Raw genomic sequence first — 25,482 nt, 5'->3', positions numbered from 1 at the left:
ATACTTATGGGACATTCCTCCGTCCTGTGGGACGGGATCGGAGCACTTTGTAAAAGCATCCAAAAAATGTTTGCAACATTTTTTAGTCCTTCCACTCTTTCTACGCGGGGCACGGCACGCAGCCGTAGCCCGCCCACCTCGGCTCCGCCCCGCGCATTGCCCTTCAGTCCTTTTCTCTGCTCATTCGGGACTGGACGCACTTGCATCCGCGGAAGATCTCCTTCCCTTTTTTCCTCCTCTATGGCTCTCGCTAGCGATCATGTAGTAGTGTGTCTGTCGTTTAAACTAGACTTTCCAGATTGTTTCTCGTGTCATCGACGCTTCGCAAGGGCGGATCCCATCCTCTTTGTTTAGAGTGTTTGGGTCCGGATCACCTTTGGGACTCTTCAACGTCGATTGGAGCGTTGGGAGGAGGTGTTTCGACATACTCCTTCTTCGCATTTTCAATCTTTTATCCACAAGAAGAAAAAACACCCGGTAAGTTCTTCACTTTTCAGAGCACCCCGGCCGGGAGACACCTTTCCGGGTTCTTCCCGGACCGGGAGGAGCGTTGACCGCTCTTTCACCGGGGCTTGCCCCAAGGTGCCTTCTGGCCCTAATAATTGTACCAGAGTTTTCTCCGAGGGTCTCCGTAAGGGGCCTGTGGATACCGGAGTACGCTCCAAGGCCCCTCCTGTGGGGGCTGCTTTTAGGCCTGGTTCTACTGAATCGTGGGGTACTGGAGCTCGCTCTGAGGCCTCTTTTTATCGTCTTCCCTCAAAAGTACTGGATGCGCCACGAGGCCTTGGTTGGGCTTGGTGTTATCGAACGGATGTTCAAGACCTGTGCTAGTAAGGCTGTGACCGGACTTGGGTCCGAGGTCCCTTGTACAGAGGCTAAGGAAACCAACATTTCTGAGAGGCCTGACAAGGCTTTATTGGTGAAAGCTGTTTCTCACTGTTCCCGCTCTTGTGGTGACGCCAGAACTGTTGAGCGGGCAAGGAGTGGAAGTTCCTCCTTTACCGGCAGTGGCGAGGGCCTTCCTGTGAAGGCTAGTTTGGCTAGTGGTATGTCGCAGAAACATTCCAGGCCACATAGTACTGGCTTGGCCGAGGTTCCTTGTGTAAAGGCTAAAATGAAGACCCTTGACCCACCGACGGGGACCCCTGCCTCACTTCCACAAGTGCTGCAGCTCCCCTCAGGTGACGGCAAAATGGCGGCCGTTCCCGCCACCACCACGGCAGCGATTTTGGGTACTTCCCCTACAACTATGCCATTGGCCTCAGGTGTAGGAGTTGGTTCTGTGGGTGAACATAAGGTTCCTTGTGCGCATCCGTTTCGTCCAGTTTACGACTGGAACGCTTGGATGGCCCTTCCGCACAACATCACGTTGCCTGTGGGTTCGGCCCCTTTGATTTTTGTGGACACTTCTGAGGATGGGCCTGTTTGGCAACCCTCCCCTCTGCATCCCTGGAATTATCCTCCTCATGAGGCCTACTCAGGCAGCCCCAAAACCGTTTCCGGAGGACGCCTTTTTCGGCAAATTTCAGACGCTCATGCATACCGACCCCATGAGAGAGTATTTCAGGGGCCTTTTTAGGGAGATATGCCCACCTGCGCCACAGGCCCCACCCGCTCCTCCGGCCCTTGCCTACGGTGCCTCCCCCAACCCTCCCGCCCTTGCCTCCATTGTCCCGCGTTGACAAGGCGGTGCCTGACACAGTTCAGCAGGACCCTGACCTGTCGGATGATGCGCAGGACTATCGGGACAACGAAGACCAGCCCCGGTCTATCAGAGCTTTTCACAACCGGGTACTGGACATGATGTGCCTATTGGATGTGCCAGTGCCTGAGGCACCCGCTCCGCAGGTGGGTGTGCTTTCGGGGGCGTTCACCCTGTCTCCTTTGGAGCGTACCGGCCTGTTCTTACAGAAGGACGTTTTGGCCGAGGTCCGTAGGGTCTGGGAAAAGCCACACTCTGGACTTTTCGTCAATAAGAAAATTGACGCGCGATACAGGCTGCATTCTTCGGAAGAGGTGGCCCTACCATCTTGTCCGTCCCCCTCCTCCACGGTAGTGGCTGCGGCCACTTTACAGTCCAGGCCTGCAGCATCCTCTTCTACGACAGCTACTCGGGTCCTGGGGAAAGAGGGCAAGCTCCTCGACTCCCTTGGGAGGAAGATTTTCGCTAACTCGGCCGTGCAGCTCTGGCAGGCCAAAGGTCTGTCAGAGTTCGAGGAGTTCATTCCTGCCAAGAAGCTGGAAGACTTTAAGGCGGCATTGTCCAATTCCAGGGTCTTGGCTCAGGATCTGCTGGAGGCCGCGGCTCATCACGTTGACACTTCGCTCGGGGCCTTATGCTGGGAGTTGATACCTCTCGACAGGTGTGGTTGCATGCCACCAAGTTCTCAAAGGAGGTGCAGGACAAGGTGTTGGACCGGCCGTTTGACGGTAAGGAGCTTTTCCATTCCACAACGGATTCGGAGTTGACCAAAACGAAGGACACCACCCAGACAGTTAAGTCATTGTCTGTCCTGGTTAAAACCCATTTTAGAACCCAGAAACCGTTGTCGCAAAGCCGGCCTTCCTCTGGTTTCAGGGCTTTTCTAGATCGGAAATCCCGCCGAGTGGAGACCCCTTCGGGTAATTCCCGCAAGAGGCAGCAACATACTTGGTTTTTCTCCCTCTCCTCAGGTTTTGGTAACACCACTGAAAAGCCTACCAAATGAGTGTTCTCTGCGCTCGCACGAGACCTGGGTGGGAGGACACATTGCGTCTCATTGGGAGGCGTGGCAGACCATCACTGAGGACAGGTTGGTCTTGTCGCTCGCTCGGGCGGGCTTCCGGTTACCCTTACCCCCTACCCCACCCTTCAACCCTCCTTTCCAGCAGTTGGCGTTGTCCTCCCTAAAAGCAGAGATTCAGAAACTCCTGGACCTCAGAGCTGTGCAACCCGTTCCCCTTGGGGAACGAAGGGAGGGCTTCTACTCCCGACTGTTTACGATGCCCAAACCCAACCAGGCTGGCCTCTGCACCATCCTAGACTTTTCCCAGTTCAATCTTTTCCTACCCCAAGAGAAATTCAAGATGCTCACGCCTGGCCAGATATGGTCCTCCTTACAGATGGGCGATTGGCTCAACGTGGTGGACCTTCATGATGCGTACATGCATATGCTGATCTGGAATCCACACAGGAGATATCTCAGTTTCTCAGTGAGAGAGGAGCACTTCCAGTTTCGAGTGCTTCCTTTTGGCCTCAGCTCGGCGCCGCGTGTCTTCACGAAGATGATGTCGGTGATCGCAGGGTATCCATGTGTATCCGTATTTGGACGACTGGCTCTTACGCAGCCCTTGCCCGTTGAAACCCGCCTGCAATCTTTAGTCTCTCCTTCAGCTCCTGTTCCACCTCGGGCTGTCAATGAACTAGTGGAAATCTTCCATGACGGTCTCTCAGGACTTTATTTTCCTGGGTTTTCGCTGGAACAAGATCGACTGCAGAGTGTACCTGACCGAGGACAGAATGGCGGATCTGTTGGCCTCATGTCAGATGTTTGTGCAGTAGGAGAGCATGTCGGCCTGGAGGTTCCAGAGGCTTCTGGGTTTTATGGCCTTGTGTGTATTGGCTCTTCTCCAGCATTGGATCTTTCATGGATTCACATGCTTAGAATATTCCCCGTCGTCAGACTGGGACCCCTCGGTACACTAATATAGCCTTTTTCAAAGGAAAACTTTCGACACTTTTGTGTCCTATCTACGTCCTTCTAGGACACGCCTAAGCATGCTCCGCAGGCCGTGCTAGTATAAGAGGCCCGCCCCCGCGGCTCCCCTTCAGATTTCAACCGTCTCCAAAGTAGTGGGATCTCCTCGTGTTGTCCTACTGTTTTGTACTAGGTTGCGTCATTGGATTTCAAGTAATAATGTCCTCTGTGTCAGGTAAAGCGCTGTTCCGTCAATGCGCGACATGCGGCTTAAAAAAGGTTTACGAGGGGACGGACATATGGACTGCATATATTGCCTCCACCCTCACCATTCGGCGGATACCCGAGACATATGCAAGGGGTTTTCTCAAAAAACCCTCAAAGACCGGAACCGACGCCTGGTGGCATGGCTGAATGATGGAGCGGGGGCATACCCCCCCTCGGAGGTGGGCTCCACACAGTCGGCGAAAACATCGCGCCGAGCGGCCTCGTCGGAACCGCTGGTGAAGAAATCTAGACCGTCGGAAAAAGAGTCGCCTGGAAGTCACTCCACTAGAGACTCCTCGGCAAAGAAATCATCCTCATCAAAAAAGCATGAGAAGGAAAGGAAATCCTCCTCTGGCGATCATCACAGATCGACCACGAGTCGAGTAAAAGCGGGCACAGTGTGGAGAAGGCGGGACCGCCAAAACCACCTGCGAAGTCTTCGTCGTCGACGACGGTCCAGTCATCGACCGCCTCCCTACCACTTGCACAGGGGGCATCCACCGTCCCGTCGACAGGGATCCTACAGGAGACCTGGAGGCCTGAAGTATTTGACCTGACCCCCCCGGAGCCTTTGCTACAAGAACAAGCTATGTTGCTGTCCTCAGAGGACGAGAACGAGAGAGTTGCTGGCCCAACAGACCTAGGGCTACGAGCGGCTGACAAGTCGTCGACGAGGGCCTCCGTTACACCGGTATCTGCCCCTCTCCTCAATCCTCAATCGGTTTTGTCGTTGGATATTCTGTCCACGCTTCAGTCCTTGTTGCAGTCGTTGGACCAGCGACTACCCCAGTCAAGCCTGCCACAGTCACTCGTCGACGAGCCGGGCCCGTCCCGTCAACCGACGCACCCACGCACGCCAATCTCAACACTGGCACAGGAGGAAGGTGAGCTGCCAGATTCGGAGTCCGACAGGGGGGCCATGTCGGATATCTCATTATCCCCCTCCAGGGATCCTACCTGGGAGTCAGAGGCGGAGTTGGAAAAGCCCAGAAGCCCAGCTCACCCGTCCCCTCCGGACGACATCGCGTCATTCCATTCTATGATGGAGAAGGCATGCAAAGAATTTGGTCTGTCCCATGAAGAACAGAAAAAGGATTGTTTTTTGTTCGACCACATGGGCAAGAGAAGGAGGTTGGTGTTCTCGATACCAATACTGGACCATGTGTGGAAAGAGGGGTTGCAGACAATGAGACACCCATTCTCAGATCCAGCAGTGAAAGGACGCCTAGAAAAAAAGTTTAAGGCTCCAGAGTCTACCCCCAAGTGTTTATCCTCCCAACCAACACCGGACTCGGTGGTGTCGGCGGCAGCAGCGAGGAAGGCAAAGGCACAGCACAAGTGCACGACTCCTCCTGAGAACGAGGCGAGACGCCAAGATGCCTTTGGCAAGAAAGTGCTCTCAGTGGGAGCGACCACAGTAAAGTCCGCAAACTCTCTGGCAATTGTGGCCAGATACGATAGGGAGATGTGGCACAGATTAGCTCCGCTGCTTGATCATCTTCCAGAAGAACAGAGGAAGGCGGCGATGCTACTGGTCCGAGAGGGTGAGGAAGCCTCAAATCACGCAATAAACATTGCGGTGGATCTCGCTGAGTCAGGCTTCAAGCAAGTCAACAATGGGGTGGTATTGCGTCGACAGTCATGGCTTAAGTGTACCTACTTCAGGCCAGAGGTGCAATACAAGGTCTTAGATATGCCCTTTGAGGGAGACCTTCTTTTCGGCGAGAAGGTGGACGAGGCCCTAAAAGGGATGAAAGAAGATTCGGACACGGCACGTTCATTGGGTGCCCTCCAGAGTGGCAGAAGTTACAAGTCTTTTCGTCCCTTTAGAGGGGCTTCAGGTAATTCGAGATTCTCTTCGGGAGACAGATCCTTTGCCAGATCGGCTTACCCCTCCCAGGGATACCGACGTGCCTCACAATCGGCTAACCGTCGACGAAACTTCCAGTCTTCCAGAAAACGACCATCATACCCATCGTCGTCGAGAGACGAGCAAAATAAAGATCAGCAGTGACATACCACGCACCGTTCTGGGGGGAAGAGTCTCAGCATATGTCGACGAATGGGAAAGGATAACGACGGACCAATGGGTGTTAGACACCATAAGAAACGGACACTCTTTGCAATTCAAACACAACCCTCCGCAAATTCCACCTGCGTTCACCGCTCAGTCCCATATGAAGGTATTGCAACAAGAGGTTACACTCATGTTAGCGAAGGGCGTGATAGAATTAGTTCCAACATCACAGAGAGGTCAAGGAGTCTACTCAAGATAATTCGTCGTAAAAAAGCCGAAAGGCAAATGGCGTCCCATTCTAGACTTACGCGATCTCAACAAGTCCTTAAAGAGCCTAAAATTCAAGATGCTCACTCTGCAGGAAGTGATCCGCGCAGTTCAAAAGGGAGATTTCCTGGCGTCCCTGGATTTACAGGACGCGTATTTCCATATTCCAATGTGTCGGAAACACAGGAAATTCCTACGTTTTGTAATAGGGCGAACTCACTACCAATTCACGGTTCTTCCTTTCGGGCTCAAGACCTCCCCCAGAACGTTCACAAAATGCCTGGCTCCAGTGGCTGCCTGGCTAAGGAAACAAAGCCACCATGTATACCCATACCTCGACGACTGGCTGGTAAGGGGATCCTCCCCAGCGTAGACCAACACAAGTCTGCAAGCCACCAGGCAGCTTCTACAACGACTAGGATTCGCCATAAACTTCGAGAAATCCTCTCTGCGGCCATCGAGAACGCTGGTATTCTTGGGGGCACAGTTCGAGACTCAGTTAGGGCTGGTGAAACCTTCCCTCGACAGGACCTCAAGACTCATTCAACAAGCGGCCCGGCTACGGCGGAACACCAGGATCTCAGTGAGAAAGTATGTTTCGGTCCTGGGGGCCATGGCATCCTGCATCCATCTGGTGAGAAACTGTTGACTATTCATGAGGCCAGTCCAAGAATTCCTCGCGGACCGATGGACACAGGCTCAGGGATCGTGGTCGGACAGGATAACCGTCGACGACGACAAGCTACGTCGGACCCTCCAGTGGTGGCAGAGTTCCCACAATCTGAGCAACGGTGTGCCCCTACAGGAGCCGGAGTTTCAGAGCACCATAGTTACGGATGCGTCCCTAACCGGATGGGGAGCGCACATGGGTGCTCTCCAAACGCAAGGTCGCTGGTCTCCAACGGAGTCACTCCTACACATAAACGTACTAGAACTCAGAGCGGTACGATGGGCTTTGAAGGCGTTCCTACCACACATCAAGAGTTCGCGAGTGCGAATACTGACCGACAATACAACAGCCACGTTTTATCTGAGGAAACAAGGAGGGACACGATCGAGGACTCTTTCCATAGAAGCCCAGAAAACATGGCATTGGGCATCGAAACACGAAATTTCCCTCGTGGCTCATCACCTTCCAGGAGTGAGGAACGGCCAAGCCGACTCCCTCAGCAGAAGCATGGCCCAGATACACAAGTGGGAAGTGGACACGGGTCACTTGAGGAAAGTGTTCGAGAAATGGGGTCACCGCCCTCTGGACGCCTTCGCGACCAAAGACAACAAGAAATGCGAGCAATTTGCAAGCAGATGGCCCCAAGAGGGATCGGTGGGGGAGGCGTTCTCCTTCCCATGGACGGACATGTTCCTCTATGCTTTCCCCCCGTTTCCCCTCATACGGAAAACAATACAGTGGATACGCAGATACAATTGCCGGGTGATTCTAGTGACACCATACTGGCCGAGGCAACCGTGGTTCTCAGACCTCCTCCATCTATCGCTGGAACATCCCATAGCGTTTCCGAAAGTCCCGTACCTTCTATCCCGGGACAGAGGCACGGTGTGGCATCACGACCCGGACAGTCTCAACCTTACGTCCTGGCTCCTGACTTCTCGGAGTTCGGCGCCTTAGACATTTCAGAGGATTGCCAAAAAATTCTACAGGCGGCTAGAGCCCCTTCTACTAACAAATCTTACTCCTATAAGTGGCGGAGATTCTGTGAATGGTGTAGAGGACAACGGGGCCTACAACCATTGTTGGTGACGCCGGAACAAGTTCTACCTAACCTGCTCCTCTTGGCAGAAGAGGGATTGTCCCCCTCGTCGATAAAGGTACACCTGGCAGCCATCTCGAGGTTCACAAGGAAGAGGCAGTTGTCTCCTCTATTCAGTGGCAGACTGGTAAAACACTTCATGCGGGGTTATTTCGAGCCTTTCCCCCGGTGAAACGTTTTTCCCCGACGTGGAGCCTCAACACAGTGTTGGCAGGCTTGATGAAACCGCCTTTCGAGCCTATGGCCACGTCCAACATAAAATTCATTTCGTGGAAGTTGGCATTCCTGATAGCTATCACATCAGCCAGACGTATCTCGGAACTACAAGCGCTGGTCGTGGACCCGCCCTACCTAAGATTCTTTAAGGACAAGGTAGTCCTGGCTACTAACCCTATGTTCGTCCCGAAGGTTCCGACGGTATACCACAAACACTCATCCGTGGTTCTGCCTACTTTCTTCGCCACTCCATCATCGGCAGCAGAAAAAACTCTTCATACCCTGGACGTTAAGAGGGCCCTGAAATTTTACCTACATCGTACACAAGACATCAGGGCTACTCGGCAACTGTTCGTCGCATTTGGTCCGTCGACGAGAGGTCAAGCAATCTCTAAACAGGGTCTGGCTAGATGGGTCTCGTCGACGATTGCTTTTTGTCACTCTAAGGCCGGAAGGCCACTGCAAGGACATCCTAGAGCTCATTCTACAAGGTCGATGTCCTCCTCAACAGCGTTATGGGCTGGGATTCCGCTGACGGACATATGCCAAGCGGCGGCATGGTCCGTGCCCCACACGTTTACCCGCCACTACTGCCTTGCCAGGCAGCATGCAGACGAGGTGCAGATGGGAAGAGCTGTCCTGCGTCATTTGTTTCAGTAAGGTAAGCTCTTCCCTGTGGGGATTCGGTTATCTACCCTCTTAAGGGCGATATACTTTATGTGGGCAATGTTATATGACTTAACTTATCCCTACGGGAGATATGCATTGTGTAGTAGGGTGAGGATATATATTGTTACATTACATTCTCACCGCCGTCTCAAGTGTTACTGCTATACAATCTATTCTAAGCATTTGAATCCATGAAAGATCCAATGCTGAAGAAGGGAATAGTTTCTTACCTGTAACTCCATTTCTCCAGCATTGGTATCTTTCATGGATTCACATGCGCCCGCCAACCTCCCTGTATGTAATGTATGTGATAAATTTAACCCTTCCTACTTTGGAGGGGCCGAAATCTGAAGTGGAGCCACGGGGGCGGGCCTCTTATACTAGCACGGCCTGCGGAGCATGCGTAGGCGGGTCCTAGAAGGACGTAGATAGGACAAAAAAGTGTCGAAAGTTTTCCTTTGAAAAAGGCTATATATGTGTACCGAGGGGTCCCAGTCTGACGACGGGGAATATTCTAAGCATGTGAATCCATGAAAGATACCAATGCTGGAGAAATGGAGTTACAGGTAAGAAACTATTCCCTTCCACTTGCACGTCTCAAGATGAGGCGGACTCAGATGGCTCTTCGAAGTTCTTGCATCAGGCTGTGGATGCGGACTCCAAGTTGATTATGATTCCGGCTTCCATGAGAGAGGACCTGGAGTGGTGGTTGTCTCTCAGCAACCTGTCGGTGGGGGCGGGTTTTCAGGACCCAACCCCTATGGTGACGGTCACAACGGACTCCTCCCTTCTAGGGTGGGGTGCGATGTTGGATCTTCTTCAGGTCTCAGATCTTTGGTTGCCTCAGGACAAGCTCCTCCACATAAATCATCTGGAGCTTCTGGCGATCTTCTTAGTGCTCAAGGCGTTCAGACCGATCATTGCCAACAAAGTGGTCCGTATCCGCACAGACAATGTGGTGTCAATGTATTACATCAACAAGCAAGGGGGCACCAAGTCTCCCCATCTCGTGGACCTGTCCATCCAGATTTGGGAGTGGGCGGTTCGTCATGGTGTCTGGCCAGTTGCACCACACATTCCGGGCCAGCTGAACGTCACTGCAGACACCCTCAGTCGGCGGATGATGGTCAGCTACGAGTGGGAATTGAAGGCGGAGATCCTCTCATCGATTTTACTGCATTGGGGCACTCCGGAAGTGGACCTCTTCGCGACAGCGGCAAACAAGAAACTTCCTCTGTATGCCTCCAGAAACGGGTTGGGAGCCTCCTCTCTGAGGGATGCTCTCGAGATTCCATGGCACAACATGAGGGCTTATGCGTTCCCGCCTCTACCTCTGGTTCATCGGACGATTTGCAAGCTGAAGAACACAGTGAACTGTTCCCTTCTACTCATAGCCCCCTGGTGGCCGGCCATGTTTTGGTTCTCAGAACTTCAACACCTGTCGGTGTATCCACCGATCGGGGCTCACCGGTAACTTGATCTTCTTCACCAGGGGGGGGGGGGGGATCAACAGCTGTGGCACCCCCCCCACAATCGTTTAGCTTGGCAACATGGTGCCTGAGTTCAGATCTTTAGAGCATCTTAACCTGTCTGCGGATACCATGCGTATTATTCAGGCATCCAGGAAACCCTCGACTAGGTCCCAGTACAGAAGCAAATGGCTCAGGTTCTGTCATTGGTGTTTACACAAACAACTGGACCCAAGGGCGGCGATGATTGACACAGTACTGTCTTTTGTATCCCACCTAGCAGAGTCTGTACTCTCGCTACACTTCATGCAACCTCATGTCAGAGACAAAACAATCGGTGAGACCTCGGTGCGTGAAGCACCATGGGTACAGTAGACGTCACATTAGGGATAGTATTACGAAAACACCCAGTCAGCGTCCCTTTTTGGGTTTCGAAAACAAATCATGTAATACTCCACGACTACCGCTAGATGTCAGCCTTTGCATAGCATGTGAATCTTAGCAGATGCAAGCATCAGAAATAAGATTACGGTGAGTAATGCATGCTATATACACAATAAAGTTTTTATGTAAAGTGTGTTTAGAAAGGCCTAAGAAATAATTGCTTTTTCTTATACTGACTAACGTGAATTATTGGTTTTGTTCTGTGTAGACTTATTATAGCCCTAGACCACTCTGAACCCGATCTGCAACACCCTTCCAAGGGGTAGAGGCAAGTGGGATCTCACTGGGAGAGACTCCTCTTTTGGGGACATGGACTCCCGTTCTTATGAGGAACTCTGTAAGGAACATATAATATACCTCTTAAAACATCCAGTGAAGAAAGTTATGAAGAACATACCAAAATATGTTATTGTACTCCATAAACTCTGATTGTCCCTTTGCAGTAACAACTACCTTGTAGTGAGTCGAGGAAAAAGGTCTGTGGAGGGATGCAGAGAGAAAAACTAGCGGAGAAAAAGGACTGTAAGATTGCGCCAGGGAAAGGCTCATGGCAACGTAATAAAAAAAAGAGGCAGAGATTGGACAGTGAGCGAAGAGAGCCAGCGAGTTACGAATTTGCATGCAGACTTGTGCTGAAGAATAGCTGGGCGCACTGCGTCGTGTACCTGAGAGGAAACTGAGTGAAGCTTTAGACGCACGCCGTCTGGAAGGTGAAAGAGGAGAGAAGCCAAGGCGGTTTTATTGCAGACGTAAGCTAAGTGGTGGCGTGACCATAACAGAAAAGTGATGAGGCGGGGGGGGGGACATACTAGCAAATGAAATACCGGTGAGATGGTATATGAAGCAACGTGAAAGTGGAATACCAGAAGAATTCTGAGAGGCAAACCTGACAAGTAGAAGAGAAGGTCCCAACGGGCCGATATACCTGGTGACGCTATCCCCGAGCACGAAAGGTAACGGAAGGCAGGAGACCCGGGAGGGGAAGACCACTACTGGAATGCTTATCCTCGTCCCAGTCGAGATAAGATATTCACATGGAATGATAACCCTTACTTGAAGGTGTATACTTAAAGTAGTCCAGAAGAAGAATTTAAGATATTACAAAATAAGAAATTGTGAAAGGGGAAAACCCAAAGAACAGATTGGGGATGGCCCTTATTCTCTGTTTCAAAGTGAAACCAGAGACTGTGAAATAAGTATTGAGAAACCAGGAAGTAAAGGGGAACATCCTAAATGTTGGATAAAGTTACCTTGTTAAAGGAGAAGAATAACTACAAGTAAAATAAGACATGCAGAGAACAAGTAAGAACGAAAGAGTATACGCGTGAAAGAGAAGGTTGAAAACTTGAAGTACCGCTTCAGAATATTTTACTGAACTGAACTTGATGAAGAACCAACTTACAGGAGAACAGAGATAGTCTCCTCGTTTCTGTTGTTCTAATAGTGGTAGGGTTAGAATAGGTTATTTGGGACAGTGGACCGATTCCGATTTGGAACTCTCGCTGTCAACTGACAGCACTTTAATTTGTTTTGTTAGGTAGGGAAAACCCTTAGCATAGGGAAGGATAGGTGTTTATTCCTTTCATTTAATAAAAATCATCAGTGAGATGGAAGAGTCTGTGTCCTCTTTCTAACCCGCCACAGTGGCCTCCTAAAATACATTTTGGGAAATTGAGCTTAACAAGCACCATCTTGTATTTCCTTGCATCAAGGTATGTGGTGTTCCACTGTCTCTGATCTACCATGGATAATGTCACAGTATGGATCATGTCACAGTATGAGTAGTGGAGGTTGAAGTACAAAATCCTTTCCTCGCATGCTCTCTCGTAGGATTTGAGCATTCTTTCTCCATGAAAAACAAAAATTAGTGCCAAGTTGCAACCCACTCTTGGCTGTGCTTTAATCGTTTACTTGCTGTGCGTAGCAAAGATCCAGGGACTGACCAGGGGTGCAACTGTTATAGAGCCAAAAGTGGCCTGGACTAACAACACAATGGACTTCATTACGAGTTTGACAATAAAGACGACGCTAATTGCGCAGGCTAGAATTACTGTTACCACAATGGCTTCCTATGCAATTAGAGTCAAATTCCGAGGTCTCAAGTGCATGTTCCATTTGTGATAAGGATAATTTTGTTCAGTGGAATTAGGTTGACAAACCAATACGTATTGGTAAATCCCCCACAAATAGCGTTACTGCTGCAAAAGTAGAGGAATTTCGACTGGTAATATTTTCTTTATGGAAATGTGAAGCTCAGCAGTGGCCATCTTTGAAAACGTAATTAATTTAAAATTACCCATTTCCTGTTGTCATCAAACACTACAAGTGATGCTGAACATTCCAAGAGGAAAGGGCAAAATGAAGATGCCATAAATGTGGGTATGAATACATAAATTCAGTGAGGCAGAGTTCCAGGTCCTTGCTGAACGGGCAGTCAGCATGCCAATGAGCTCTAGGGACTCAGCAACATAAACCTGTCCACAGAAAGAATTAAATCGGGACAGGCACACATGACATGCTGATCGCTGTTGGCAGTGTAGCCGGGACTATGAAAACTGTAGTCAGTGGTGGAATGACCTGCATGAAGGCCTGGGTGCAGACTCTAACCTCCATCCATCGACAGGAGACGACTGCCACAGGAGGTGGAACGGTGGCACCACTCAACCCCATGTCCTGTGGTATGAGGTTAGCAGTGTCTGTCACATGGCTAGCAGAGGGAAATTGGAGGAGCTGAGGATTTGAGTCATCAGTCAACTCAAGTCTGGTGATCAAGAATGTCATCTATGTGCAAACTGACTCTGTTGCCTAGGCATGTGCCATGCTGGAGAATCTGATGGCTTCAATGGCCAGGCAAACCCCATGCTCAAAATTCCATGGGGTTAACGCTGCGGGCAACACAATAAATGCATGTTCCACTCATGGAGGAACCCCGTGATCACAGGGCTGTGAAGATGGCCTCCATTTTGGAGATTAATCATTCAGGGCAGCACATAGCCATACGGTCAATTGAATCCCCCTATGCTCATTCGTCCCATAAGCCTCCAAAAACCAGACCCATGTAAATGAAATTTGAGCAGTGCATCTGCCAATGATTCAGAAATGGCAGGCAAAGTCGCATATCCTTAACCTAGTCCAACCTTCCATGTGATGTGTGCGGCCCATGAAAAAATATACTTTACGTGATGGTACTGTACCATGCTGACTCCTCTGAGCAAACCACAAGGTACATGTGACAAAATAAAACCAATAATTCCACTGTCACACCAAGCAAGGTGTGTTCACATTCGATGGCACATGCACTAATGGTCGAAGAGTCGCTCCCCTGCATGTGAGCTCAGCCTTTCCCAGTAGCCTTTGGTCCGCATCCTCCAAAATGTATTGCAGTCTTGCACGCCATATACCAGTTAACATGTGTGATCACATACAATTTATCCCCCAACAGGTTCACAAGACACTCAGGGAGAGGAAGCTGGGCCCAGTACATCAGGAACAATACAACATGCCACTCAGACCAGCAATGTGCTGACACCGGCAGCTTGACCACTACCTATACACCCCGCAGTCATGGCACCTCACCAGAATACCCCTGGCAAGAACACATCTGCCACTAATAGCTTCATGGCAACTGCATCCACCAGCCAGACTTCGTCCAACAAGGACTCCACCAGTACCAATACTGCTCCTGATGAAGCGCCTCCACCTGCCACCAGCATCACCAACCATTAGGCCCCTTTGGAGATTAGTCCCTGTCTCACACTCCACTAGCCTTCCATGTGGTTACACTGCCAACCAGTGTACAGGCACCCCAAGCCTCTTCCTCGCTGATTCCGAACCAAGACCATCAGTACACTAACACAGGAATGGGTGATGCTGACATCAGATACGTGGATGCTAGGGAGCAGAGGGCACATGTACCTGTGCAACACCCCCTGCATTGTCGACACCCTCGACAGAGTGCCCCAGTACCCCTGAAGGAATCTGGAGCAGGTCCCCCGACAGTGGACTTGTTTGCAACACAAAGCAACTCGAAATGCAGACTGTTCTGCATGGGGGAATTTCCCCCAGCATGGCTCTACTGGATATCTTTATAGTGGAGTGAATTTTCGTACTCTTAAGTCCCGTCCCCTTTCCTCCATACTGCATGGGCGTCCCTCGCTAGGGACAGGATGCTGAAACCTTTTTCACCAGAAAAAATCTTCTTCCCCTTCAAATGTATAGGCTCACAGAGGCGCGGCCCTGGGAGCATGCGCTCCCCTGACTCTGCCCACCGGCACCATTCCCAGTTCCCTTTTCCGCATCGACAGGAACATGCTGATTTCAACAGTGCTCCTGGGTTTGGCTTCGGCCTTCTAATAACACACACTCTTTCCCGGATACTTTCTTCTGTCATTTGTTGTCTTTTTATCAATCGGGTACTGGGTCCTCCGGCGCCACGCTCCTCCCCGGCGTATGTCGACTTAGGCGGGCTTCAGCAGGTGTCCAGCCTGCGAAGGGCTCTTCCCTATGTCGGACCCCCACACTCTTTGCCTCCAGTGCCTTGGCCCCGACCACGGCTGGGAGGGTTGTACCGCGTACAATGCACTTAAACCGCGCGCTCCGAAGAAAAAGGTTAGCTCAGTAGAGGGAGCTCTTCGAGAAGTCGCTCGAGGGGACTTGAAGGACTTCATCAGACACAAGTCAAGGCCCAAGGTAGGACCTCTTTTTTTCCATAGCACCCCGCAAGGGCTACTCCTTCCCACGGAAACGTCTGAGTGGGAGAAACCTTTCAGGTTCTCGCAACAAGCACTGGTATTGAGGCTTTTTCAGCTCCCGGCGGCCAGGCCGAGGGGTCATTAGATCCTTCCGGGGATAGGTCTGAGGGATCACAAAGTTCTTTTACCGGGTCTACACCCGAGGGGCTATGCCCTAGTACCAGCCAGATGTCCGAGGTGGTGCCTGCACGCAGCCCTAACGGTGATACTGCCGAGGGCAACACGCCTACCAGGCCTCGTCCTGAGGTGCAAGGTAGGTCTCATGCTCCACTGCTAAGATTCAAGGAGGAGGCTGGGCCCAGTGAGTCAAGCACCACGACTTTGGCACATGGCACACATTCGACAAGATGGCCACCGCGCCTGACAAAATGGACGCTCATCCGATACCGCCCCTTGGAGAGGAGCAGATGGGAGAACACGTTACAAGGTGGGATTGGTGTCAACCAGGTTTGTGGCCTTCAGCTTATCCATTAGCATCGCAGGGCAGGTTTACCCCGTCACCGGCTAGAAAGAGTATGCATCGGCCCCAGCAGCCGCCTGCTCCCCCGTCAACATCACCTGCCACCCCACCGGCCAGTGAGGACAAGTTTTTTTTTTAAAGTTCCTCACACTCATGAGATCTCCTCAGATGGGGGCCATCCTTCGGGATGTGATCCGGGACATGCTCCCTCGGGCCCCTGCGCCTATAGTAATTCCTCCTATGGCTCCAGCGCCGCAGTCCCCTGTGCAGCCCCTGCTGCCCTAGCTGGCTCCTTTGATTCCGGCTACCCTGCCTCCCACAGTTCAGTGATTCCACAGCACCAGCTCCGCAGCATCCACCGGCTCTGGTTCCTACATTACAGCCCTCGGTGCCCAGCACTCCTCCACCTACTCCCGACCAACCGGACACCCTGGTGGAAACTGACAAGGAAGATGACCCGACACGCCGTCTTCAGCCAAGGCCTTCCATGAACGGCTCGCAGGTTTGGCATAGTATTTGGGGCTTCCTCAGCCTGAGATCGAACAACCGGAGGCGGGGGTCCTGGCCGAGGTCCTCACTCTATGCCCCATGGTTAGAACGGGGATCCCGATGCAGAAGGGCGTTGTCGCCTTGGCCAAAAAGGGATGGCTTAAGCCTCAACCGCACTCTTCGGTGATCGCTACTGCGTCACTCTACTCCAAGCCTCAGTGTTCCTCCGCCACCTCGTCCTCGGCACTTCTAGGCATGGAGGACAAGATCTTGGAGGCTTACGGAAAGAAGCTTTATTCCAACGTCATCGCTCCTCTCTGTGGTTCAGGATCATGGGCTGCCATTTCCAATGCAAGGTTCTACCCTTTGGCCTCAACTCAGCCCCAATGGTATTTACCAGACTGATGAATGCAGTGACGGCCCTCCTCCAGGCCCGGGGCCACCACGTCTACCCATGCCTGGACGACTGGCTCAGCAGGGCGAGATCGCCGGAGGTGGTTCATCACACTTCCTCTGCTTTTATGATCATACGCCACAAGCTGGGGTTTTCTATCAACCTCAAAAAGTCTCAGCTGCAGCCTACTCAGAGCCTGACCTTTCTGGGCCTCATATGGGACACAAGCTCGGAGAGTGTTTTCCCCTCGGAGGACAAGATCACGGCCATGAGTCCCTTCCTCACCCGAGAGATGACTTCGGCTTGGTGGTACCAGCATTTGTTGGGTATCATGGCAGCGGTTTTACTGTACCTCACACGAGACTCAATATGAGGAGATTACACCTGCACTTCGCAGCCTCATGGAATCGGGAGCGGGGTTCCCAAGCAGAGCTTGTCAGCATTCCTCTTTCTCTCCACCCAAACCTCACAACCTGAGAACGGGCAAGCCCTTCCGGAATCCGGCCTACTAGTCTATAGTCCCCTTTCCTCTATATGTCCCACCATCCTCCCCCCGTAATAATACTGGTGTCATTAGGCAATGTTGATATTGTCGAAGCGTCAATGGGGACTGAGGAGTGGCGCCAGTGGGCAGAGTCAGGGCCGCGCATGCTCCCAGGGCCACGCCCCGTGCTCCTCTAAATTTAAAGGTGAAGAAGGTTTTTTCTGGTGAAAAAGATTCTGTCTCCCGTCCCTAGTGAGGGGCGTCTATGCAGTATGGAGCAAAGGGGACTATGGACTAGGAGTATGTTAATCACTACAGTGAGTAACTATTAATATCTTCACTATGTGTTACCTCTGATTCCAGTCATCCCATTGGTTTTCCAGAGGTTGAGGAAGTTTTGGGCTCACCTGATCTTAATCGCTTCTGATTGGGCGAGGAGGACATGGTTCCTGGATCTTCTGCAACAGTCCACTTGCCCACATCACCGCCTTCCTCTGAGGGTGGACCTTTTGTCCCAGTAGGAAGGTCTGGGGCTTCATCAGAACCTGGCATCTGTCTTCATACATGGCTCTTGAGAGGCTGAGTTATGATGGCTGGGCCTTAAAAGTTGATGGCGGTGAGTACTCTGCACAGGCACTCAAGGAGGTCCATCTGTGCGTGCAGATGGAAAGGATTAGTTGCATAGTGTAGGGAGAGAGGGGCAGACCTATTGCTGTGACCTACTTCAGTGGTCTTGGAGTTTTTGTTGTCCATGGCCAAGGGGGGGTTTAACACCTGGGCACGGTTAAAGGGTTTCTGGCTTCCCTTTCTCTGCTTTAGAACTGTCGGCCTAAAGATCTTTCTTTTCGGTCCCTTTGGTTGCATAACTTCTCAAGGGGCTGATTAATGGGGTTCCCTCAGTTCAGTTTGTAGTCCCAGGTTGGTATCTTAATTTAGTTTTCGTTCCTGATGACATCTCCTTTTGAGCCTTTGCATTCCCCAGCGATCTGGCTTCTAACACAAAAAGACAATATTTCTGGTGGCTCTTAGGGTGGGCAGACATGCATACGTGCCAACATTTTAAAGACGCCGTTAATCTACACTGCCTAGAATCTCAGGCACCACGCGGCAGAAGCCGAGTACAAGTATACCATTCATCCTGCAGGGTGGATTTCAATGATTTAAGTGGGGGGCAAGCGACATGTGAAAAGGACTTTTCACAGCACAAACATATCAGGACCAGCCCACCGCGAGCAACAACGTGCAAGCCTCAACGAGGAAGTCTGCCTACGGTTCTATATGGTTGGTACAAGAACTGAGCATGTTACCCTATTCCAAGGCCATCTCGGCAGAGCCCAGAAGCCATTAGTTTCACCACAACTCCAGAAGAGTGCCACAGTAAACAGTATGAAAGATGTCGTTCCCTGATGAAGACAAAGTTCTTGTTACAACTAGCACACGTTTAGACTGCAGCCAGCAACATTGAAATAGATTTAGCTAGTAGACACATAATACTTTAGAGGCGCCCTGCACTTTATAATAATTAGGATGATTAGAAAATACGTCCACTTATCAGCTGCAATATCAATAGGTCGCACCTTAGTACCTTAGGCTGTAATTGTACACAGAATAATGAGTTCATATATATCTGAGGGGACTTATTAACAACATGCAAGTACAAGTTATTGGGAATGGTAACAATTGTGAAAATAAAGGTTAGAAATGTCTCATCTAACCCTATCACACCTGTGCACTTAACTTTGTATCCGTTTCTGTATTGGGTTTATATACACAGTCTATTTTGTGAAATTAGTAATGTGTAGTATGAATGTTATGGTAACAGTTATATGTATGTATGTGCACTGTGTTTAGGCACTTTATGAAATAAAACTAACAATGTATGTATTAAGATTACTGCAGTTTGATAGAAAGCACATCCAGTATAGCAGCGGACCAGCCACTAGGACTTCCTATGTAGGCACTCATAACCTTTGTAGAGGTAAGAAAAGTATTGAAGTCATTAAGTATGAATGACATAGAGAAGACTATCCGTACACTTGATTAGTGTGGTTTTTTGTTTGACATCACTGCCAGTGTATGGTATCAAAGTGACCCCCTGAGTAGGACATTGGCTACATGTAAACATTATGCAGCACATGGAAGGGAGATATTGTAACAAAATGTGAGATTTACATGTTCCCATTGTATTGTATTGGTGTTAGAATTATTTTAGAAGTGAGAAATTTAAAAATGGCAACATTTTAGATTTTAAAAAATCGTGAGTCTCCACCCTAAATCGGCAGACTTGACCTTTATGGACGTGCAAGCAAGTTGTAGGCGCTATCGTGCAAGGCCCCATTTCTTCAATTTTTTTTAAGGGGGAGGTTTACCAAAAGTGAGGCACAATTTTTACTGAATGTTGTTTTGGAATTCCATGTCTCTATGGAGGACAAGAAGCTCCCTAGACTAGACCTTAAATGGGTCTTAAACTAGTATGTCACAGAACAGGGAAGATAATCTGTTTGTTGCATTGTAATAGTGATGGTTGAGCCATGTGGTGGCAAAACAGACTTTTATCTTGTTGCATTATACTTTGCGTAACTGAATATTATGAAAAGGTTGGTTATGAGGTCTTGGATCTCCGGCGCATTCCTTGTGGGAGGTGGCTGCCTCTTCTGCTCTCGACTGAGTGCTGATGAAAGACATTTGCCTGGCCGCCACATGGGTGTTTCTTCATACTTTTACAAAACATTACGGCTTAGATCTAGGGGCAGGTATTGCCTGTTTTGTAAGGGAGGTTTTGCAAAGCTTTTTAGTATAATGCTTTCGGTTCTTATTTTCATACTGCTATGGGAGTCTATCCTGATGACGAATCTGTGGAAGAATGCAATCAATCGAACAGAAAATTACTTCGTAGTAATGTGAATTCTCCTCCCACAGGTTCCTCGTCCCCAACACCACCTTCCCAGCTTCTGAAAGTTTCCTGTGCGTGAGTCCGAAGAGGAGTTTAAAAAAAAAGAAAAAGGTGTGCATGTTGCACAAATTTTCCAATAATTAATTTGTCTGCAAAGTTTGGTGGAAAAAAGCAGTATTTAAAAAGGTTTTTCACATGGGGACGGGCCGTTCGAGAGCCTCAGCAAGATGGCTGGCAGGTGATTGAGCTCCTCGTGAGACGAGCTGTATTTTACAAATAATTCCCATCCATCGGCATAAATTGTGAGAACGAATTACCCCAGGGCGCATGTAAAAATATGAGGAGAAGCACTGTGTAAAATTTGGGAGCTCCTGGTGGTTGTGTGCCCCCGATCACTGAGCCGTGGCAGGAGGGATCGCTGAGGCCGGGTGGCATCCCGGTCATCGTGGCTGGGAGCACGGGAGGCAACGTTAACTGTGAACAACCTACAGAGTGCTGCAGGGAAATGCGGGACAGTGTGAACACTGGCCCGCCCTGCTTGGCCACTGCAAGTACCCGCTGAGACCATTGGTGACAATAAGAACACCAGGGGCTGACTGCCCAGGCCGTCTGATGACTGACAGAGGAAGATTGGAGGTGGGCTACTGGGATCTGTTCATGCTGTGAGCGGGCGGGGACCGGGCCCTGCCGGGAGAGCTATGAGAGACGTGACGGAGGGGAACCGACTTTGCATTCACTACGCACAGTGAGATACGGTCACGGCTGGCTGGAAACGCGCAGCCAATCTCCCGCCTCCCTCTAAATATGGTGCATCCCTAATGGAGAGCTGCTGGAGGCTGTCAAGAGGACGCTGACCTGGCTCTCCCGCATTGTGGGGCTGCAAGACCTGCCTGCCAGCCCACATCACAGAGATAACACATGCCGCCACGCAAACAGGATAACTCAAGGAGCTGATGTGCGTGTGCCTCCACATATGCTCAATTTGCAAACTTGGAGTAGCAAATAAAGAGTGATCGGCATCAATGGCCTTACACCTCATTCTCTGCAGTGTCCAGTCAAAGTTTTGAATGCCAAAGGTTTCGACACAAGTGCCGAAAAAAAAGTTTAGAATTTATTTTTTATATTCAAGTTTTTTTTAAATTTCGTATTGTAAAAGAAGTGTTTTTAAAAAAGAAAACGGGTTTTGGGGGGACCCCCTCATAAAATAAAAAATAAATAAAAAATAAAAACTTTTTTTTAACACTTTTGTGTCGGAACTATTGGCATTCGAAACTTTGTCGAAACTATAACTAGGAACCATTCTCTGCAGCTCCACCAAGCTAAGGAGTCCCCATAAATCCTGCTGGACCTGACGGAGCGCCTGGAGGGACTGGGTGTGCTATAATGCTTGCACAAGCTACCCGCATTGATATTTAAACATAAACGTGGCCAACATAACAGCAGATGCTCTGACAGGCTTGCAATGTTTGGAGGTACCATACATGGTACGTTTGCACCACCTTCTTTGAGAAATCACAAGCCTCCATTCCGGGACGCTTTTACATTATCCTGGCAACACATCATCATTGCGGGGCGCAATTTCAGGGTCAGTGCTGCCTCCCTAGCAGCCACAGAATGCAGATTGGTTGTAGGCCCCTGGGCAACACAAGACAGCTGAACCCGCTGGCACAGGTAGCTGACCAGCCGCCTACCCAAAAACGGAAGGTCATTTCCAACAGTCCCTGGACTGATGCTACAGGGACTCTAAGACGCCACACACATTGAGCACAGTGCCAGGGCACGACCAGTACTTGATACTGTACATCTGACCACTAGGTTGTGCATTAACCTGCAACATGCTCTGAGGACTCGAGGGCATGCAATCAGCGCCCAGGATTCTTGATTCTAATAGCGGGGACGACAGCAACCCCATCAATACTCCACTCTGCAGATCCGCCAGGCGTCCTTCAAAAATGGATATTTAAACACAACTGCAGGCTGTTCTAGGTGAAACTAAGCTCATCGGCCAGCGAACACAAGAGACTAACGCCACGGTCCAGGACATCAAAAGGGAGATTTAGGACGTCAACACGCGAATGAAGGCCCAAGACGACAGAATTGCAAACAATGAAACACGTATTAGCACGCTTGAGGATAACTACAATACAGCTAATACGGATCTGGAAGGGCTCATCAGAGAATTGCAACGATTGGGGACCAAGCTGGAAGATCAGGAGAACAGGTCCAGGTGCAACAACCTTTGTCTGGTCAGCCTTCCAGAGACAACAGAGGGGAGCAACCTGGCGCGCTGCCTGTATGGTCTCATGCAGGACAAATTGCATCTGGACAATCCATGCTCTGATGTCGAGTTCACAGGGCCCCCCGTTCCCAAGCCCCCCGCCTTTCGATCGCCCATTCACCATCACAATGCGCTTACTAAATTTCCAGCATGAGCTGCCTATACTCAAGGCCTACTGGGAGGCTGGGACCATTCGACTGGATAATTGCACAATATGTATCTTCCACAACTACTCCCTGGAGGTGTCCAAGCCCAGGTGGGCCTTTAACCTGCTCCCCAAAGCGCTGAAAGGATCTGAACATAAGCATAATCTCAAATGCTGCTTCTTATAACTCTGGGATTTGATCACCACAGAATACACACCAGTGGAGGAGAGATCTGCACATGTGGACGCAACACACCCATTGCCACGCGCACAGTGATGTACAAGATCCCAGGATGGCTGGAAGAAGGCGGGTAGAAAGCTGCATGGCCTGGAATGTCGGCAAGAAGGGTCGGCAAAGTGATACTTGCAGGATGACTTATAAGGGAGTGGGTCCTCCCACTGCGATTTTCATGGGCCTCCCCTGCTTGAACACAATGAACTCCTGGAGCTGGAACATTTTGGCAAGGCAATGACCTGATAAGACACAATACTGACACCCGGATGCGAGAAATCAACAAAACCGCACTGACATGCCTGCTTAACTATCAAGGCCCCTGGGATTGGCCCGCAGGGAAAAGCCGCTACATGCAGCTCGTCACCTGAGGGACATCTTTGGTCCCCACTTGCTTGCTTTTTCACTCAGGCGCTGCTCAGGTAAAATGGCTGATGTTCCCCATCTGGGAGTGCTACACGCTCTGGCGATCGAGCCGCCGGCCGCCAAGCTTAGATGTGACGGTGGATGGTCTGGCATAGTAAAGAGACTGGAGGAGCACAGAATTTCACTTAATGCCAGCAATGTACTTTTATACAATATCAAGTGTTCTAGATCCATTCCTCGCATCTCGGATATATTGCGAGAATATGGACTTGTGTCCGTCTACATTGTCAACTGGGACAAGTCAGAGGTTATGCTGATGCGCTTGGACATTCCCTGGTATCTGAGCGGGGTGGCCCCATTTAAGCTTCAGTTGCAAACCATAGGGTATCTAGGCGTATGGATTAGCCCAAAACTCCAGACTATGGCTGACCTGAACTACATGCCTGAACTGGATAGAATCTGGAGATATAGGATCTTGTGGGATTCACTCTTGCTTTCCCTCACTGGGAGAATGAATGCCATCAAAATGAATTTGATGCCCAAGTTAGTCTACCTAGCATTCATGCTGTCAATGCCCCCTTCCACAACGCAATTTGCTGAATTTGACCAGCAGACAGCGAAATGGATATGGAGGGGAAAAAGGGCAAGATTAAATAGGCACATCCTACAGGCCGCTCAGCCAGATGGCGGACTGGCACTTTCAACCTGGTGGAGGTATTATATGGCAGTCTAGATAGACTGGGCTAAAAGATGTGTGAAGGCATCATGAAGTAAGACAATAGATTCAAAGTTCATACCAAATATCTTTACTAACTCAAATGTCAGGATGGTGTAAGGCCTCACTTGCCCTATACTAAGGATAGTCAGAGTCAGTAAGTTCAATTTAAAAATCTGTCTGTGTACAAAACCTGTACTTGCCCTCAAAACTAAACTAAACAATGTGTAGGGATATCAGCAACCAAGGAAACAGTGTTCAAACAAGCGTTCTGAGCTACTTCCAGCTCCTGGCTTACTCTTGGCTCCATCCCCCAAGTTCAATACCGCTCCACCAAATGGTGTCTGGGTTCCCTTCCCCAACTTCAACACAGTTCCACAAAATGGTCTCCGAGTTCTGCAAGGGAATCACAAGTATGACACTTGACACAATAGGTACAATTTCAAAACCTTCTGTTTTCGGAGTGTGGAAAAACTCTTGCTTTGCCCTGTAGCTATGATGGGAGTAGTCTCTACCATCCAATAATAAATAACCAAGTCCTAGTAGTGTCTGTCAAATCAGAATGGCCTACACTAAAAAAAAAAACAACTAATGCCTGCCCTATCTCTTATACAGAAAGTGTGTAAAGGGGAACGTGTAAATGTGTATTGAAAGAAAAATCAGTGTTATAACATAAAGGATCAGAATGGCAGAGTCAGCTCCCTTTCCCCACCTTGGACAGCATGGAGTATAGCGGCCCCATAGACAGGATGACACAATCTGGCTCAGGTTTTCAAAACGAAGACAGTTCAAAACATGGACGAGGCCCGCCTGGCCGTCCCCTTTAATGTCTATAATTATCTTTCGAAAGTTCTTTAATAGTCCAACAAATGTTCACCCAGTCCTCCCTCAATCGGGCTCGAACCTCTCAAAGCAAAAAAGTTCACGTTGGTCTCCCTTGTTCGGGCTCAGACCTTTCAACCACAAAACTTGCAGGGGTTCCCTTCCTCAAGCTCAATGCACATTCTTTAGGGGTTCCTTTACCCTAACTTATCACACTTCTGGTCTTCACCTCTCAGACCTTTTCCTGATGTTGAAGACCTTCGAATGTGCAAGGCTTTTGCTACAGTCCTCCGCAGGACCACTCGACTTTCCCTTCAGCTCACACTCTTGTGTTATTTGCCCCAGATTCTCTTGGTCTGGGTAGTTCAGTATCATAAGCACAAAGGTTCAACATTCACAATTTCACTTTCCCTTTTTCCAAGGTTAATCTTGATCATTACACCTTTTAGAGTTTATTCATGTTGTTGCTTTATAATAAAACCTTTCACTGAGACTTTCGATTGGGCTACTTTCTTTTGCCGGACCCTTCCGCTACTTTATATCACTGGCTTTACATTTATCAGTAATTTAAAGTTCACCACAGCTCTGCATTCCTTTGTGTCTCATCCACACGTGTGCAGCCTTCAGTCGTGAGATATACTGTTGCAACTTCAATCTT

The 25,482-nt window shown here is 49.8% G+C and overlaps 1 protein-coding gene across 6 annotated transcripts in view; it reads left to right on the top strand.

The window, feature by feature from the left end:
- The window catches only part of NEDD4 (NEDD4 E3 ubiquitin protein ligase), a 2,630,465-nt gene that overhangs the window by 1,342,210 nt on the left and 1,262,773 nt on the right, over positions 1-25,482 (top strand). The window lies entirely within an intron of this gene.

This window comes from Ambystoma mexicanum, chromosome 11 (genome assembly GCF_040938575.1).
Source record: "Ambystoma mexicanum isolate Mex_15411 chromosome 11, UKY_AmexF1_1, whole genome shotgun sequence".
Classification (NCBI taxonomy): domain Eukaryota; kingdom Metazoa; phylum Chordata; class Amphibia; order Caudata; family Ambystomatidae; genus Ambystoma; species Ambystoma mexicanum.
This window is presented reverse-complemented; position numbering and strand designations above follow the sequence as displayed.